The 17,488-nt window shown below is 46.0% G+C and overlaps 1 long non-coding RNA gene across 1 annotated transcript; it reads left to right on the top strand.

The window, feature by feature from the left end:
• Positions 1-3,267: 3,267 nt before the first annotated feature.
• Positions 3,268-7,542, top strand: LOC142740642 (uncharacterized). Its single transcript, XR_012880830.1, has 6 exons — positions 3,268-3,314; positions 4,589-4,655; positions 5,472-5,536; positions 5,985-6,116; positions 6,949-7,015; positions 7,212-7,542. It is a non-coding gene; the product is annotated as an uncharacterized LOC142740642 (long non-coding RNA).
• Positions 7,543-17,488: the final 9,946 nt, after the last annotated feature.

The following is a 17,488-nucleotide window of genomic DNA, read 5'->3' as shown; positions in this document are numbered from 1 at the left end:
GATTGCTTTCCTAACTAGGAGCAATAGGCTGCTACCTAAACCAGCTCAAAAAATTGGTGTTTTTATAGAACGAGTGGGCTTCCCTGAGACTAAACCTAACAAGGGCGACGGTTCCTAACACTAAACCTAACTAGATTTTATTTGAACTTCCCTGAGACTAAATCTAACTACGGCGACTATTCTCTGACACTAAACCTAACTAGATTATTCTGAGCTTCCCTAACACTAAACCTAACTACGGTGATGGGTGCCTGACACTAAACCTATCTAGATTATTCCGAGCTTCCCTGACGCTAAACCTAACTACTGTGATGGACCCCTAACGCTAGATCCAACTATGGTGATGGATTCCTGACGCTATACCTAACTATGCTTTTTGACGGTTCCCTGACACTAACTAACACTAATACTAAACTAACTAGATAAATTGTCTAAATTAACAGGTTTTTTTTTTCGTTTTTTTTTTTTTTTTATATATATTTTTATTTTATATGTTTTATAAAGAAAAAAATAATCCCCAGGGACCAAGAAATTGGTCCTGAAGACTAAGAAGTGGTCAGTGATAGGAGATCACTGACCAAAAATGTGGGGGGAACACAAGGAGGAAGGGTAAAGGACTGGGTAGTGGATTGGGGAGGTGGGAAGCAGAAAAAAGTTTTCTTTTCTTTTCTTTTTTTCACTCTTTTTCTTCTCTCCCTCTACTCACAACCGCTCTGAACGCCTCGCTATCTCCATCTCAGGGCGGGTGCGGCAGGATGTGATGTCAGGGAGAGGAAGTGAAGAGACCGATCGCCACTATTGGACAGTTACTCACTGACTGACCAATAGTGGCGATTGTGGAGGCGGGACCATCGCAATAGGTCCCGGCGTATTGAGCTGTGATAGCCTGCTGTCGGAAACAGCAGCTGTCAAAGCTCGTGCACGCGCCGGTGGAAAATGGCGATGCATTTACCCTGCGACATAATATTCCGTCGCTGAGCGCGAACGGGGCGGTCAGCGCCACGGAATATTACGTTGCTGAGCTCGAAGGGGTTAAATACATTGAATACACAGTGTCAAGAAACTTTAATTTCACTTTTTCAATAGTTTTTAGTGACTTAAGTGATAAATTATCACGCTGCAGCAAGTTATCAGAGTCAGGATAAGGATTGCTATATCTGTACATGACTCCAAACAAAGAAACAAGAAGTTCATCTGCTCACCAGGCCGTCCATGTGTCCAATAAACTCTCGGTGGGCGGATAATTGTCCGGTAACTTTATCCATTAAAATGGAGACGATCCAGAACTTAGGCTACATTCACACGACAGTGAAAAAAAATGGCCATTAAAAACTGATCAACTGTCAGTTTTTCATGGCCGTTTTGCATCATTGTGTCTGCAAATTTTTATACACTTCCAGTCCGTCTGTCCGTTTTTAATGGCCGTTTGACATCCATTTTGCATCCGTTTTTCATGGCCGTTAAAAAAACTGATGAATTTCATTTGTCTGGCTTCTTTTGTCCCAACCCCCTGAAAACACCCAAACAAAGGTCATTGTCATGATTGTTTCACAGCCCCCCTGTAGATGATGCCACACAGCCCCCCTGTAGATGATGGCACACGGACCCCCTGTATATGATGCCACACAGACCCCCTGTAGATGATGGCACACAGACCCCCTGTAGATGATGGCTCACAGCCTCCCTGTAGATGATGTCACACAGCCCCCCTGTAGATGATGGCACACAGCCCCCCTGTAGATGATGGCACACAGCCCCCCTGTAGATGATGGCACACCGCCCCATGTAGATGATGGCACACAGCCCCCTTGCAGACGATGGCACACAGCCCCCTGTAGACGATGGCACACAGCCCCCCTGTAGATGATGACACAGACACCTCTCCGGAGAAAGCACCACACCCCCCCTCCCTGTGGTAATCTTTCGGGACTCTCTCTGTAAATTCAGGACCGTGCCGAAAAATTTGCTACAGTAGACAACAATGTCCCCTGTACTAGCGCCATGCTACCATAGTAGTGAGCGCAACAATATCCGTAATTTTTGTCCGCCTGAATGCCCTACATACTCACCGATGCATGACCGTCTACGTCACGAGTGATCTCTAGTCTCACTGGTTCTGCGAAGGCGACGCGAGGACGTCATCTCGTCACCTTCGCAGAACCCATGAGACTAGAGACCACACCTGTAGAGGACGGCGCTGCATCGGTGAGTATGTGTCATTGTGCCGCCGATTACCAGCAAGGGAGCCAATAGTTCCCTTGGCTCTTGAATCCCCAAATCACAGAACCGTTTTTAACGGCTGTTACATGTATTGACGGCCGTTAAAAAATGATCCATTGACTTCTATGGGGGCCGTCTGGCCGTGAAAGCGGCCAAAAATAGGACATGTTCTATTTTTTGACGGCCAATATTCACGGGTGGTTAAAAAAAGGCCGTGTGAATATACCCATAGAACATCATTGTTCTGAAAGCGGACGTTTTTTACTGTTGTGTGAATTTAGCCTAAAACGAAATTCAATAAAATGTATCCTTTATTAGTTCAGATGTTGCCGTCTTTACCTTGACTTTTAACGCATTAAATAAACAATCCCTTATCTTGACTTTTTCAATGGCTTTTGTTGTGTGATATCACGCTGCAACAAATGATATTTTATTTCACATATAGCGAAAAGTAGTAATCCAAAAATAGGTTTTTAACGTTTCGGTCTATACATTCAACCTTCTTTAGACACGGATATGCGGCGCTTGTGACCTCGGTCGCTGTTGGGTAATGGCGCCATTATTTTTGGATTACTACTTTTCGCTATATGTGAAATCAAATATCACTTATTGCATAATACCTTGGAGTGCTGAGTTCCCATTTTTTACACATTGGTGTGGAAGCCTACTCACGCACACTTGAAACACGGAGTGCTGCGGGATCAAGAAAGTATCACGCTGCAACAAGTTATCAGAGTCAAGTTAAAGATGGCTACATCTGTATTACAGTATAAAATCCATCTAGTAACAGATTACATGTTTCATACATTACATGTTCTTAGTCGTAGCCCCTATAACCACACATGTATCTTTCTTCCATGTTTATAAACAGCAGTCCCATGTAACGCCTATATCCAGTGTATGCACAGACAGTCTATCCAGGCAGTAGGAGATAATTAGATGATGTAACAGATACTGCAGCCGCTTATGATATCACTGATGATGTCATAGACAGTACTAGCCATTAGGTTCTCTGTGCAGCTGGATTACATATTTTTTACAATTTCTGCCAATGACGTCTGGACCGGGACTGTGATAGACTGTGTGATTGACAGGTAAGATGCAGCATTTTATCATTAATTCTACATGTTACTGGACACATGAAATATATATTGGACATTACTGCAGCAATTTCTAACCACACCAACAACTCACCACAACTATATGATTGTAGAAGGATTTTTTTCTGGTGATTGTCGGGGGTTGTTTTTTTTTTTTTAGACAAACAGTTCAAGTTCCAGTAAAATGTTTCTATTAATGCAAGTAACAACTGAACATTTTACATTCAGATTTCAATGTTTCATATTTTCTCATTAAAGTTACAACTCAGTACAACAGAGTATGTTCACACAGCCTATTTTCAGCGGTTTTCCTGGCCGTAAACACCCCGAAAAACAGCCGAAAATACGGAGGCTGGACGCCTCCAAACATCTGCCCATTGATTTCAATGGGAAAAACTGTTTTTTTTTCCGATGGTGCATTTTACGTGGGCGTTTGATAAAGCGGCGCATAAAAAACACCCTGTAAAAAGAAGTGCATTTCACTCCTTCGGCCGTTTTTGGAGGCGTTTTTCATTGTCTCAATAGAAAAACAGCTCCAAGAACGTTGGTAAAAATGCCTTAAAAAACGTTTGTGGTTTAAAAAATGGCTGAAAATCAGAGGCTGTTTTCCCTTGAAAAGAGCTCTGTATTTTAGAGACGTTTTTTAGTTAAGTGTGTGAACATACCCTTACCATTGTCTGAGAATTGCAGCTGTCAGTAATGTGGAATGTGACTTCTCAGTCGTTTTCAATATGATGTCTAATTTAATTTAATTAAATAGTCTTAAAAAGCTACCGTATATTATCCTAATAAGGCTCAGCAGTAGCCAGGGCCGGCCTTAGGGGTGTGCGACCTGTGCCATTACATAGGGCGCATCCCTCCAGCAGGTGGAACGGGGCGCTGCGCTGGCTCCCTTCCACTGCTTGTGTTTTAGAAGCGGCCGGGCAAATCAGCAGCTGCCTTTCTGCCTGGGTGCTTCTCTCACTGACATCGCGTTTCTAGCAGCGAAAATCGGGATTCCTCTAGGAGATGGGGGCATTGGGGATTGGCATTTGTAAATTGCCCACATTGTGACCCCCCCTAATGTCAGTCATGGACACCTGGGCCTGGGTGTGACTGCAACCTCTTCACCCCTATAGTTATGTTCCCTGGGTTTACACTAACATTACAAAATGTTTTCAATGTCTGACTCGTCCTGTGATAGAAAATGAAAGGTGTGAAAGTAAATATATTATTATTCATTCTAGATATGGGGTTATTTTATGTTTATTCCATTATGTATTTTACAGACATTTATGACATCTGAATATGTGGCACCAGTGACAGCCGACATGCTAGGACATACACTGTATATATGTAAGTATTATAGCAAATGACAACCTATAGAAATTCTATAATCTGATGTCATCCAGAATGTTCCTATAGAGACACATGACAAGACTGTGGGAACAAATTCCCCAATGTTGTTCATCCAGGGCCTGTCTTAGGGGTGTGCGACCTGTGCGGTTACACTGGGTGCATCACCTGTCACTAATGAATGGGGCGCCACTGGTCTTGATGTCTGGGGCACCCATTGCTTGAACACTCAATCCCACTCTTCATGTAAAAAAAGTAAAGGGCACTGCTCAGGATGCAGATACAATTCCTTGATAATGGATTACATTACAGTGTGGCAGACAATACTTGTCTGGCAGTGTTATTTGGACACTGTATGATTGCAGTATTTGAGTACTATATTCTACGCCATAAAGCTGAATTCAGACGCTGCAGATTTGCTGCGCGGCAAAATTCACGAGTGTTACAGGTGAATAGTTACAGTCTCAAAAACTCATCCACATGTAGCAAAAGTAAACGCTGGGAATTTTGCTGCAGCTTTATATTATTATTATTATAGAAATGCTCCATAAAGAAGATATTATGGTATTAGTAATATATAAGGGACTTGTTATTTATGTAATTTCCTAATACACATTTGGCTTATGGGGGAGCACACAGCGCACACAGAGTGTCTACATTACCAGTACTGCAGTCTATGCGCCACCATACAGGTCCGTCCACATGAAGTTGCTGTGTACATGAGCCCTAATGTACATTTCCTTCATTGTTGGGTGGTCTATACTGAGCACACGTCTGTCTGGAGAAATAAAACTACACAATTATTGTTTTTTCCAGAACACCTTAAGATCAGCTGCCTGCTGCCAGGGGGACTCTCTGAAGCAACATTTCATCTATGCAAGGTGCGTCTCTTATTAGTTACTATATGCAGTATCCACCAATACCCTCCACAGTTAGAATGACACTTTTTGTATGTCCTGGGTCAGAATGCCCCTTTTGTATGTCCCCACAGTAATGAAGCCCCCTTTTCTAAGCCCTGACTCAGTCCTTTTATCCCCCATATTAATAGTGTGCCCCCTTTGCTCCTATAAAATAAAAAATTATACTCACCTAATAGACGACCAACTGGGTCAGACATTTCGCTTCCTCCCTGCGCCGTTATTGTTTGTCCAATTTCAGGGGCGTATGGAGCCCCAGAGCTGTGGGCTACCCCAAATCCCTGGACCCCAGCCGGTCATCCTATTTACCCCTTTGGTAATTTTACACTGGTTGGGGACTGGACTCTGTTCTAGATAGAAATGTTGCCATTGATTGAGATTTGTCCTAATACATTGTCTTTCTTTCTCCTAGAATTAATTCCTCATAAGAGTTAATGATAACCACACGTCCCAGGAGGGCAGATCAAAGATTAAGCAGAGCCCTCCACCTCACATCACATAACGTTCTACATTCAGTCGGATGTATTCAGTAGGAGAGTCCAAGGTCAGTGTATTTTATTAACTGCATCTCTAAATGATCACATAGTGTGTATTACTGGTCAATACTGAAGAGGGCACTACCACCATAGATGGCCTGGGCACCCTCAACTTACACTGCCGATCCGGCATTTAGGGCCCAAACCTATAATATAAAAAAACAGAAAGATACAATCCCTAGTTTATTGACTGGGTGATGTTATTTGGGCACTGTATGATTAAATTATTTGGACACTACATGGTGCATCATAAGGGGGAGGACGTCACAGATACTGCACATGTCACCAATAAACCTAAGGCCGGCCCTGGATGTGACACAATAGCTGCCACGTGACATGCCATCCACACGGACATGACCGCTGTGGCCTAGCAACTAAAGACAACAGAACCACCAGCGCAGGAGCCACAGGGAATTTAAAAAATGAGTAGGGACAATTTGTTATTTTTAGCCATATGCGGCTTAGACTAAGGTTTATGAAACTGTCAGAAAACCCCTTTAATAATTATTTTGTCTGTTGAATCCAGAAATCCAATTTACCATTTTTTACTCTCTCTACTCCAGTCCAAAAGACTCCACAAAAGACAAATTTGCAGTTTTCCATTAAGGATAAGATTATATAGAAGAATAACAATAAGCTCCTGGTCCCTGATACAAAATCTATACCAGGGTCCTCCAACTGTTATGTGCCATTATACTGCTGGTGTTATTTGTGTGGCAGAGGGGCATTGGACTCGCCCTGTGATAGAAAATGAAATGTGTGAAAGTAAATATATTATTATTCATTATAGATATGGGGTTATTTTATGTATGTGCATTAAACCCATTATGTATTTTACAGACATTTATAACATCTGAATATGTGGCACCAGTGACAGCCGACATGCTGGAAGATCCACTGGATATATGTAAGTATTATAGCAAATAACAACCTATAGAAATTCTATAATGTGATGTCATCCAGAATGTTCCTATAGACACATGACAAGACTGTGGGAACAAATTCTCCAAGGTTATCAATAGGCAGATCATATATTTGTTGATATGATGAACCATACTAAGCGCACGTCATAATATCTTCACAGTTTATACTTTTTGTTCCAGAATTTCTTGAGATCGGCTGCCTGCTGCCAGGGGGACTCTCTGAAGTAATATTTCATCTATATGCGGTATGTCCATCATTAGTTACTATATACAGTATCCACCAGTAGCTCTGTACATTGAAAAAGTAATGAGCGGGCAAAATGCCAAGAAAGGCGTAGCAGTGGGGAACCTTGGATAGTTGGTAGGAATAGGCATAATGTAAGTTAGGGGTATCTTTGTCCAAAATGCTGGCCACATGGCTCGGTTTGGGACTGAACGTATGTGTAAGGTAATTGGGTGAGGGAGTGTAGGGGGATTTTAGACAGCTTTGGTCTGCCAAGAACATTTGTGATGTGTCAAGGCCTGGATGCAATAGACAAGGACTTAAGTGAGTTTCATTACACAGTCATAATCTGCAGGCATAGGTGATAATGGACACTGGCAGAATGTTTTTATATTTACAGCACTCAAGCGGAAAGCAATGGAAGGTGCCAGGATATTGCCACGTATAGAGCCCCCACAAGTCATGCAGCACAAGGACCTGGACTTGGGGTGTACTGGATTGTTTGGAGCAAATGGCATCAAGGAAGCAAGGCAGGTATCCTCAATGGTATCATTCTAGCAAAAATTTGAGGGAACATGGCACGATGATGGGCCAAGTGCCAGGATCCTTGCGCAGGGATCCAGCGTCGATGAAGGCAGCAATATCCCAGTAGGGCCTCATAATCTCAACATGGGAGAGGGACACCTTGAGGTTGCCAAAATGTTTAGAACACGGGGTACTGGCACAATGTTTGGAATTACAGGAGCAGCGCATCTGGATGTAAAGAGAAGCAGAAGAAGGCAACAGTAGCTGGTTGAGTCTGATTCTGATCTGTCAGATGATAATAAGTGGTCTAATGTTGGGAATAGATGGGCTAATGGGCAAGACGTTTAAGATGCTGAAAAAAATGTTTACGCAGGATAAAGTAAAAAGGTAAAAGCGAGGAGGCGTGATACCGAAAGCCAATCCTTTACTGGAAAGAGGGGGTAAAGTTTGGGGCCAGGAAACATGTTTGTTGATTTCTACCTACACACACTTGTCCCAGGAAATGTTGGGAAACATAAGGGAGGAAAGGCTTGTCTAGTTTTTGTGATGTCTATGGAAGATTTTGTTTAGTATTGCAGTGTAATGGTGGTGGAGCAAGGACCCCCTTATTGATCAGGTGCCAATAAGGGATGGTGCCTGTGAAGCAGGCTGGTAAGTATAAAAAAAATACATCTGTCGCATCTAAAAGAGGCATCAGTAAACGATGAAATAGACAAGGAGTTGAGTGAGTTGCATCATTAAAGCAGAATCTACAGGCACGGATGACAATGGATACTTGCAGAATGTTTTTTGTGCCTACAGGACTCAAGTGAGAAGCAGTGGAAAGGACACGGATATCGCCACGGATAGGGCGTCCACGAGTCATGCAGCACAAGGAACTGGACTTCTGATGTAATTGACTGTTTGGAGGAGATGGCGTACATTTGCGAAGAATGTAGTTGGCTTTCGAAGCGCGTAAGCAGTCTTGTATCATCACTTCAACATGCCGTGTGGTTTATAAAATGTTTTTCTAATAAAGTCATCACATTGTCATGAGGATTGCTGGACCGTATTTTCTTATGTTTACTTTATATTTATTGGACAGTGCTAACACCATACAGCCCTCCCTGTAGAGAACGCCATACAGCCCTCCTGTAGAGAACGCCATACAGTCCCCCTGCAGAGAACGCCATACAGCCCCCCCTGTAGAGAACTCCATACAGCCCCCCCTGTAGAGAACGCCATACAGCCCCCCCTGTAGGGAACGCCATACATCCCCCCCTGTAGAGAACGCCATAGAGCCCCCCCCCCTGTAGGGAACGCCATACAGCCCCCCCCTGTAGGGAACACCATACAGCCCCCCCCTGTAGGGAACGCCATACAGCCCCCCCCTGTAGGGAACGCCATACAGCGTCCCCCCTCCCAAAAAAATGCGACCTACAGTGTGTCCTACAAAATACATGTATCCCCTATCCACAGGATAGGGGATACATGTGTGATCGCTGGCAGCGAAAGCTGCTTCTATCCTCTCCTCAGGGTCCCCGGCAGTCACTGACAGCCGGAGACCCGATATTCAGCAGCCCGATCGCGCGGGCAGTAAGTTAAAACCGGAGTCGTAAAAAGTCTATGGTTCGGGTTTTAAGGACCCTGACCGCTGGCCGTAAAAATACAGCCAGCGGTCGGGAACCAGTTAATGGCAGAGCGGGGAGATACCTCCCTGCTCTGCCGTACTGTTCAGTGGCGTCCCGCTGTAGCAGCCATAGCGGCTGCCAGCGGAGCCTCCGGCCATGGTGGAGGCCCGTGCCGGCGGGCGACACGGGCCCCCTCATGCCGCGGGCCCCGTAGCAGCCGCTACGGCTGCTACGGCGGTAGTTACGCCACTGCTCAGTACATATATACAACACCCAAAAAAATCTCAGTGTTATGACTGCGGACCTCTGTCGCTCCCCCTGTGATGAACGACCACGACCGCAACTTCCTGGCCAACTCCCCAGAGACCACGGCTGGCGCGGCCTTCCCTTCCTGGATTGTGCGAGGAGTGCCTTAAAGGGCCAGCGTGCGCACTTCCTAAAAGTTTTCTATCCTACCCCAGTGCACCCTGGATTATAAAAAGGTCTCTGCCCTTCCACTCCTTGCTTGAGCGTTGTTTGTACTTTTCCCATGTTTGTATTGCAAAGGGTCCCTTAGTATTTTCCTGCTTAATCCCAGAGTTCCCGTTCCCTGCATCCTATTTCCTGTATCCCTTGCTGTTTCCTAACTGTGCCTGCCTTTTATCAGAGTCGTGTGGTACCGCCGGCTGGATATGCCACGTCTGTGTGTCATCTACCATTCCTGGTGCCATCCGCTTCCACTGGCACAACCTGCCACACCTAGCCCTATCTGAGCCGGAGCCCACGGCCTAGTGGGTCCACATACGGATGTAGCCATCTTTAACTTGACTCTGATAACTTGTTGCAGCGTGATATCACACAAAAATAACCATTGAGAAGTCATTGAAAAGGTCAAGATAAGGGATCTCTCCACTGTGTATTTAATGCGTTATTAGTCAAGCTAAAGTCAGCTACATATGTTCCCTAGATTGTGACAGTACGCTCAGGCCATGGAACCCGCTGGCCAGCCTAAGACCACAGTTCAGGTCATACAGACGGATATGCGTGACCTATATGCACGTCAGCAATTACTAAGGGGTGGACCCCAATAGTATATATTGTGTCTATATGCACGTCAGGAACAACTCGTCGTGGCTGTAAACTCCATCATCGCCCGACTGGATCAACTCCATGTTCCTTCCCCAGAGACTGCTGCCGATCCACTGCCTAATACTCCTACTGTCTGTTTTCCGGATCCACAGTTGCACTGCCTCTTTTTCCTCGCTATGACTGCGTGCTCACCATTTCTCCTCTGATGAGGCCAAGGTAGCGTTCATTATTTCCCTCCTCGCTGGCAAGTCCCTCGCATGGGCGAACCCCATCCTGGAATGACAGGGGCCCAAATTTTCGGACTTAGCCCTGTTCTTACAGACTTTTTGTGACGTGTTCAAGAAGCCGGGTCGAACATCCTTAGCAGCAGCCACTCTGCTAACCCTCAAGCAAGGGGGTCCACAGCAGGAGAGTATGCCATCTCCTTCCGTACCCTGGCAGCAGAGTTGTCATGGAACAATGAAGCATTGGTGGCGACCTATGGCATGGACTGTCCTCACACACCATGGACGAGCTGGCAGCCCGCGACCTCCCACCTACCTTGGATGCCCATATCCTGTTGGCTACCCGGGTCAACATGAGGATCCAGGAACGCGATGAGGAGGTTCGGTGGAGAGACGTTTTCACAGATTAGCACCATCGTTCCAGAGACCACTACTGCCCCCTCTTGTTGCTCTACCTGAGGAACCAATGCAGGTAGACAGAGTCAAGTTGTCCGAGCAGGAGAAACAGCGCTGACGCTCTTCAGGTCTGTGTTTGTATTGCGGCCTTAAAGGCCCTTTCGTGCGCCAATGTCCACAAAAGCCGGGAAACTCCAGTTCCTAGAGAGGCAACTCTAGGTGGGATGATGCCAAACATCAAAACCTCTTCCAAATTATCTATTCCTGTGACCATCATCTCGGGAGAGACATCACACTTCTCCTCTGCCTATTTTGACTCCAGGGCAGCTGCAGATTTCATCCAGCAGGATTTAGTAGACCGACTACATCTACCCACAGTTCTTCTAGTGAGATCCCTTGCTGTTGCTTCTGTAAATGGACTACCATTGCCCGATCCTATTGTGGCTATCATGAAACCACTTACGTTACAAATCGGACTCCTTCACTCAGAACAGATCAACTTCCTCGTCCTGCCTAAAGCCATCAACCCGGTTCTGCTGGGTCTGCCTTGGCTTCGTCTACACGCCCAGGTCCTTCACTGGAGTTCTGGAGAGGTCCCCCAATGGGGGCCAAGATGCCTTAGCCGCTGCCTGCAACAGGTCCGCCCTGTTTTGCCTCCACTGCCTCAGTCACTCTCCGATCTACCATCTCATTAAGCCAGTTTTGAGGACATCTTCAGTAAGAGCAGGTAGATAAAAACAGTGGGAACCAGGTGGGATCCACTGTAAAAAAGAGACACCATACAGGCGCAATACTTTTTTGAGAAAAAATATATATATAATTAATTGTCTAAAACAATAGATCATAATAAAACATACATAAAAAAGAGAGATAGAGGGTCTCTTGAGGTACAACGCGTTTAGTGGAAAGAGAACCACTTTATCAAGTAAACATGAGACCATAAAGTTTTTTCCAGAGAACCCCTTTAATGACCACCGTGAAAAGGCGTATTGTCATTAAGGGGTTAAATTCGCAGTGTTGGACGGTCATCTCCAGTTTACTGTTGTATCATTATTATACCGAAATTTATATTATATAATATAATATAATAATATATTATATAATATATATATTATTATATTATACCTGTTAGGAGATGATGTCACCCCCAGATGAAGGCTGTGCCGAAACGTGCGTCGTGGTTGGCGCCATCCCGGTTGTGTCATATAGATGGGTATATATTGAGGCATGTTATTTCATATGCTGTACTCTTTTGAACATGTGTTGCACCTATCCTAGGACCATCACTACTTGTATTTAGCTTCTTGTCCATGTCCTTGTCCATCCTGCAGTATTGTAAAGACAATTTATATTATATATGGTATATATATCCTTATTTCATATATTGCTTAGCACTATACACTTTATAAATAAGATGTATCCGTATTGTTATGGGCATGTGTTCACCCTGTGTATTTCACTCCGGAGATGTTGCTATATCTATTGTGTGACACTTTTTATTCATTTGTCCTCTATATTTAATAACGTTTTTTGATATTTTTCAAAAGCATCACTATTGGTGCTTGGTGCCATTATTGTTTAGGTCAGGTTTGCCCCCTGCCGCTAGGGGCTGTGGGGTAACACAGCAGGAGGCGTGTGCAGATGCCTGAGGGACTCAGTGGTGTGCCTGCTGAACATGGTGGGCGGTTCCCTGGTGAAGGGTGCGGGTCCATCCCAGGTTTTCGCGTGGGCGGTCCTGTAAAACATTTTCCCTTGTTAACCCTCTTCCGGTGAGTTATGAGGTGGTTGCGGTCTCAGTCCAGACTGAGACACCTAATTAGGTAAACAGGGATAACTTGGCTGTGTATGTCTGCTTCGAGGGATCGGTGCCCATCTTAAGCAGGAGGTCAGGAAACAAATAGGAGAAGTTCTATCTGGATCAGGGGAAGAGGGGTTAGAGCATAAAAGAAGGAGGAGGAGAAAAGGCGTTATCTCCTGATTCCGCAAATGTTTACCAATAGGTTAATATGGTGAACGTTTTCATTTCGATTCTAGCTAGAGTGATTTGCGAAAAGACCCCGGAGCACTGCTCGGCCCTTTTATGTTTTATGGATTCTATTGGGGAAGCATATAGGGTGTATAAGGGCCTGGTATGGCTCCGTTATGATAAAGAAGTCACAGTACAGCTGACACTAAGCTTTATGCAGAACATAATGGAATGTCAAAAACAGCAAAAAAAATCAAGAGAATCAAAAGAAATGTAATAAAACAACACCAGTCCCAAGTGAATATAATTCGTAATGTTGTAGGGGGGTAAGGGAATGATAATGCTGGGAACTCTCTCTGTTATACTCTACTTAAACCCTATACACACACAAGAAACAGAGTATAGAGCCAAGTGTATATGAAAAGAATAACAAATTTTATTAAATACATATAAAAACATACATGTTAAAAAGGTACATGAGTGGAGAGACTCTATATGATATGAACACAGGTAAGTAGGAAAACCAAGTGTATGGTGTGTTTAAAGTCCTTATATTAAGGACATATGAATAGGGCAGTGTGCTATCGTATATAACGTTAGTTGTTTGAGTGTGAGCTGTTTTGTTAAGGACAGAAGTGTCCAAAGGGTGTTTTCTAGAGTAAAATACTCCCAACATTAATAACTCAGATAGCCTTACCCATAATAGTAGTCCTGGTAGCCTGGATACCTGTGTGTAGAACAATAAGATGTCATTTTTTATCAAAATTTCTTATTTTCACAGGAAACAAAATACCCCATTTTGTTGCCCAATTTGTCCTTGGTGCGGCAATACCCCATTTGTGGTGATAAACTGCCGTTTGGGCCCATGGGAGGGCTCAGAAGGAAAGGACCACCATTTGGCCTACTGGAGTTTTTCTGGTGCTAAGTCATGTATGCAGAAGCCCCTGAGGTACCAGTACAGTTGGAAACACTGAGAAGTGACCCCATTTTAAAAACTACACCCCTTAAGACATTCATCTAGAGGTGTAGTGAGCCTTTTGACCCCACAGGTACTGTGTAAAAGATAATGCGCAGCAGATGGGGCAGAGTGAGATTTGCAATTTTCTATATAAATATGGCATGTCCGTGCCCAATATAGTGTGCCCAGCATGTGCCACTGGAGATATACACACCATAAGATGTAATGTGGGTTCTCCCGGGTACGGCAATACCCTACATGTGGCTGTTATTAGCTGCCTGGGCACACGGCAGGGCTCAGAAGGGAAAGATGAGGGGCATAGGCTGTGCGGAGTGTATCAGGGTAAATTAAAAATTAAGGGATGTATGATAAATTCGAAAACAATCTTTCATACAGAGCCCTGGTTTTTCGGGACACGTGTCGCATTCGTATATTGTTTACCTCCTTATCCCCCTCTTTGAGCAGACTCTGCACCTCTTTTGACTTTTTCCCTTCTTGCCAGTTTGGGGAACTTCTCCTGGAAAGTGTTGCCCTGGTACGATGCGTGTGGCCTCGCTTCCGGAAGTACTGGATGCTCCCTATTCTTGGTACTAAAGATTAGGTTCTTGATAATCACCTCTTGAAATTCCAGGAAAGTTCCCGTCTGGCCTGCACATCGACGTAGCACATACGCATTGTACAATGCCAACTGTATGATGTGCACGGCCAGCTTCTTATACCACACCCTCGATTTCCGCATGGCGCTGTAGGGCTTAAGGACTTGATCTGACAAGTCAACCCCTCTCATGTACCTATTGTAGTCCAGGATGCAGTCTGGTTTGGGGGTCTCTATACTGGTACCTCGTACAGGTACATGGGTACTGGTGTGGCCATGTATTGTTGTTAATACAAGGACATCTCTCTTGTCCTTGTACTTGACACACAATATGTTGCTGCTAGATTGTGCCCTGCTCTCACCCCTTCTGAGTGTTTGCCCAAGCAGAATCTTAGGGAGGCCTCTCAGATTTTTTCTAGCAGTGCCGCATGCCGCAGGACTTCTGGAAGTGAGGCACTTGAAGAGTGGGACGCTGGTATAAAAATTATCCAAGTAGAGGTGGTAACCCTGGTCCAGCAGTGGGTGCACCAAATCCCACACAATTTTTGCATTAATTCCCAGTAAGGGGGGGCATTCTGGGGGCTGAATACTGCTGTCCTTCCCTTCATACATCCTAAATTTGTAGGTATACCCTGATGCACTCTTGCACAGCTTATACATCTTTACGCCATACCTTGCCCTCTTACTCGGCAGGTACTGGCGGAATTGAAGCCTCCCTTTAAAATGTACCAGGGACTCATCAATAGAAATACACTTCTCGGGGGTGTATGCTTGGGCAAACCGAGCACTGAAATGGTCTAATAGGGGTCTCAGTTTGTACAAACGGTCAAAACTGGGGTGTAACGTCCGTGGCTGCGGGCTGTCAGCTCCAGCCTCCCGCTGACAGCCGCAGCCACGAGTCGGCAAGCGCTGGCCCCAGCCTCCTCCTCAGGAGATGCCAGCGCTTGCATCCACTCACCTTCGCCGGAACCCGCAGGGTGCGCGCGCACGCTCGTCCCCGCTCTTAAAGGGGCAGCGCGCGCACTGGACATCTTGAACGACCTTTGACCCGTGAGTACCCTGGGCTATAAGAGGGGTCCAGCCCCCTAGTTTCAATGCCTGAGCGTTGTTAGTTTTCCCAGTCTGTCTTGCAAATGGTCCCTTAGTGTTTCCCGTTCCTGTTGTTACCCGTACCTTGTTCCCCGTTCCTGTTTCCCGTGCTTTGCCCTAGTATCTAGTCATGCCACGTCCAGAGGAATCTGCCACGTCCTGTGTCATCTGCCACGTCCTGTGTCATCTGCCACGTCCTGTGTCATCTGCCACGTCCAGAGGAATCTGCCACGTCCTGTGTCATCTGCCACGTCCAGAGGAATCTGCCACGTCTGGAGGAATCCGCTACGTTCTGTGTCATCTGCCACGTCTGGAGGAGTCTGCCACGTCTGGAGGAATCCGCCACGTCTGGAGGAACTTGCGGCTCCTGTGTCATCCGCCACGTTTGGCGCCATCTGCTTCACCCATCTCATCTGTGCCAGAGCTGCGGCCACCATCTGGACTATTCAGGTACCCTTGTGCGGGACATTGTATTTCTGGGGTGTCCTGTTTGGCCAGCTGCCTCTCCGCTGCGGCGGTACGGCCTAGTGGGTCCACTAACCCGCTTCGTGACAGTACGCTCAGGCCATGGACCCCGCTGGTCAACCTGCGACGTTGTCTACACAAGCCATGCTGGCTGAGATGGAGGATCTCCAGTCACGACAAGACCAGCTCCCCCTGTCGGTGAACGCCATAGCCCATCGGCTGCTTGCTCCGTCCACAGTCATCAACGCACCCGTTCCTGCGGTTCCGCCTGCTACACTTCCTTTCTGTACTGGTACCAACCCCCTGTGTTTCTTGCCGCTACATCCACGCTATGACGGAGATCCGAGGTCCTGCAGGGGATTTTTAATCAGTGCCTGATCCATTTCAGACTACATGCCAGGTCCTTCTGTTCGGATGACGTCAGGATCGCCTTTATCATCTCTCTCCTTACCGGCAAAGCCGTGGCATGGGCCAATCCTCTGTGGGAACATCAGGGACCAGAGACCCGGGACTTGCAGTGCTTCTTACAGACCTTCCGCTCGATCTTTGAGGAACCTGGGAGAGTTTCTTCGGCTGCTGCATCCTTGCTGACCCTACACCAGTGAGACCTCTCCGTGGGCGAGTATGCCATTCAGTTCCGTATCCTGGCTGCTGAATTGACCTGGAACAACGAGGCTTTAGTGGCTACATTCTGGCAGGGACTGTCTTCAGGGATCAAGGACGAGCTGGCTGCTCGCAATTCTGCCATCTACCTTGGACGATCTTATCCTACTCGCCTCACGTGTCGACATGAGGATCCGGGAACGTTCCCAAGAGGTTCTCCGGGGGAGAGAAATTCCCAGGCTGGATTCTGCTGTCCCGCAATCCTCCTCAGTCGTCCCACCAGAGGACCCGATGCAGAGTAATTATGTTAAATTGTCTACCCAGGAGAGACAACGCAGACGCACTTCTGGACTTTGTTTGTATTGCGGCCATGGAGGCCATGTTGTGCGTCTGTGCCCCCAGAGGCCGGAGAGACCCCATTGCCTGGGATTGGTTGGAGAGACAACACTAGGTGGAACAGAATCTAACAGAGGATTCGCTTCCAAACTGACTATTCCTGTGACCCTGGTATCCGGCGACAGGACGCATCAAGTCTCTGCATATCTTGACTCTGGCTCTGCTGCAAATTTCATCCAGAAAGAGCTTGTGGATCATCTTCAGCTGCCCACAGTTCCCCTGGAGACATCTTTGGCTGTTGCCTCAGTTAATGGACTGCCTCTGCCTGATCCCATTACCTCTAGAACCAAGCCGTTGAAGCTCCAGGTTGGAGTACTTCATTCTGAATTTATTTCGTTC

The sequence above is a fragment of the Rhinoderma darwinii genome, chromosome 2 (genome assembly GCF_050947455.1).
Source record: "Rhinoderma darwinii isolate aRhiDar2 chromosome 2, aRhiDar2.hap1, whole genome shotgun sequence".
Lineage (NCBI taxonomy): Eukaryota > Metazoa > Chordata > Amphibia > Anura > Rhinodermatidae > Rhinoderma > Rhinoderma darwinii.
Note: the sequence above shows the minus strand (reverse complement) of the source record. Positions and strands in the feature narration are given on the sequence as shown.